The sequence below is a fragment of the Oryx dammah genome, unplaced genomic scaffold (assembly GCF_014754425.2).
Source record: "Oryx dammah isolate SB20612 unplaced genomic scaffold, SCBI_Odam_1.1 HiC_scaffold_23, whole genome shotgun sequence".
Taxonomy (NCBI): domain Eukaryota; kingdom Metazoa; phylum Chordata; class Mammalia; order Artiodactyla; family Bovidae; genus Oryx; species Oryx dammah.
In genome coordinates, this window is record NW_024070207.1 from 62,272,836 (window position 1) to 62,275,682 (window position 2,847).

The following is a 2,847-nucleotide window of genomic DNA, read 5'->3' on the forward strand; positions in this document are numbered from 1 at the left end:
AAGAAGCTTTTATTTTTAATTAGGTCCCGTTTATTTCTTATTTTTATTTATTAATTATTTTACTTTACACCCATTTGTTTATTTTTGCTTTTATTTCTAATATTCTGGGAGGTGGGTTATAGAGGATCCTGCTGTGATTTATGTCAGAGAGTGTTTTGCCTATGTTCTCCTCTAGGAGTTTTATATTTTCTGGTCTTATGTTTCGATATTTAATCCATTTTGAGTTTATTTTTGTGTATGGTGTTAGAAAGTATTCTAGTTTCATTTTTTTACAACTGGTTGCCCAGTCTTCCCAGCACCACTTGTTAAAGAGACTGTCTTTTCTCCATTGTATATTCTTGCCTCCTTTGATGAAGATAAGGTGTCCATAGGTGTGTGGATTTATCTCTGGGCCTTCTATTTTGTTTCATTGATCTATATTTCTGTCTTTGTACCCGTACCATACTGTCGAATTAGACTTAATTGATATCTATAGGACATTTCACACAAAAACAATGAATTTCACCTTTTCCTCAAATGCACACAGAACCTTCTCCTGGATTGATCACATCTTGGGCCATAAATCTAGCCTTGCTAAAGTCAAAAAAGTTGAAATCATTCCAAGCATATTTTCTGACCACAATGCAGTAAGATTGGGTCTCATTTACATGAGAAAAACTATTAAAAATTGCAACATATGTAGCCTGAAAAACAAGCTGATGAATAACCAACAAATCACAGAAGAAATCAAAAGAGAAATCAAAATATGCACAGAAATGAATGAAAATGAAAACACAACAACCCCAAACCTGTGAGACACTGTAAAAGCAGTGCTGAAGGGAAAGTTCATAGCAATACAGGCATATCTCAAGAAACAAGAAAAAGTCAAATAAATAACCTAACTCTACACCTAAAGCAACTGGAAAAGGAAGAAATGAAGAACCGCAGGGTTAGTAGAAGGAAATAAATCTTAAAAATTAGAGCAGAAATAAATGCAAAAGAAACAAAAGAGACCATAGCAAAAATCAACAAAACCAAAAGCTGGTTCTTTGAAAAGATAAACAAAATTGACAAACCATTAGCCAGACTCATCAAGAAACAAAGGGTGAAAAATCAAATCAATAAAATTAGAAATGAAAATGGAGAGATCACAACAGACAACACAGAAATACAAAGGATCATAAGAGACTACTATCAGCAATTATATGCCAATAAAATGGACAATGTAGAAGAAATGGACAAATTCTCAGAAAAGTACAACTTTCCCAAACTGAACCTTTAACAGACCTATCACAAGCATGGAAATTGAAACTGTACCCAGAAATCTTCCAGCAAACAAAAGCCCAGGTCCAGATGGCTTCACAGCTGAATTCTACCAGAAATTTAGAGAAGAGCTAACACCTATCCTACTCAAACTCTTCCAGAAATTTGCAGAGGAAGGTAAACTTCCAAACTCATTCTATGAGGCCACCATCACCCTAATACCAAAACCTGACAAAAATGCCATACAAAAAGAAAACTACAGGCCAATATCACTGATGAACAGAGATGCAAAAATCCTTAACAAAATTCTAGCATTCAGAATCCAACAACACTTTAAAAAGACCATACACCTTGACCAAGTAGGCTTTATCCCACGGATGTAAGCATTCTTCAATATCCGCAAATGAATCAATGTAATACACCACATTAACAAACTGAAAAATAAAAGCCATATGATTATCTCAATAGATGCAGAGAAAGCCTTTGACAAAATTCAACATCCATTTATGATAAAAACTTTCCAGAAAGCAGAAATAGAAGGAACATACCTCAACATAATAAAACCTGTATATGACAAACCCTCAGCAAACATTATGCTCAATGGCTGAAAAATTGAAAGCATTTCCCCTAAAGTCAGGAACAAGACAAGGGTGCCTACTTTCACGACTACTATTCAACATAGTTCTGGAAGTTTTGGCCACAGCAATCAGAGCAGAAAAAGAATATAAGGAATCCAAATTGGAAAAGAAGAAGTAAAACTCTCACTGTTTGCAGATGATATGATCCTCTACACAGAAAACCCTAAAGACTCCACCAGAAAATTACTAGAACTAATCAATGAATATAGTAAAGTTGCAGGATATCAAATCAACACACAGAAATCCCTTGCATTCTTATACTAATACTGAGAAAACAGAAAGTGAAATTAAGGAAACAATTCCACTCACCATTGCAACGAAAAGAATAAAATACTTAGGAATATATCTACCTAAAGAAACTAAAGACCTATATATAGAAAACTATAAAACAGTGGTGAAAGAAATCAAAGAGGACACTAATAGATGGAGAAATATACCATGTTCATGGGTCGGGAGAATCAATATAGTGAAAATGAGTATACTACCCAAAGCAATTTATAGATTCAATGCAATCCCTATCAAGCTACCAATGGCATTTTTCACAGAGCTAGAACAAATAATTTCACAATTTGTATGGAAATACAAAGAACCTCGAATAGCCAAAGCAATCTTGAGAAAGAATAGAGCTAGAGGATTCAACCTGCCTGATTTCAGGCTCTACTACAAAGCCACAGTCATCAAGACAGTATGATAGTGGCACAAAGACAGAAATATAGATCTATGGAACAAAATAAATAGCACAGAGATAAACCCACACACCTATGGACACCTTATCTTCGACAAAGGAGGTAAGAATATACAATGGATTAAAGACAACGTCTTTATCAAGTGGTGCTGGGAAAACTGGTCAACCAGTTGTAAAAGAATGAAACTAGAACACTTTCTAACACCATACACAAAAATAAACCCAAAATGGATTAAAGATTTAAACATAAGACCAGAAACTATAAAACTCCTAGCAGAGAAC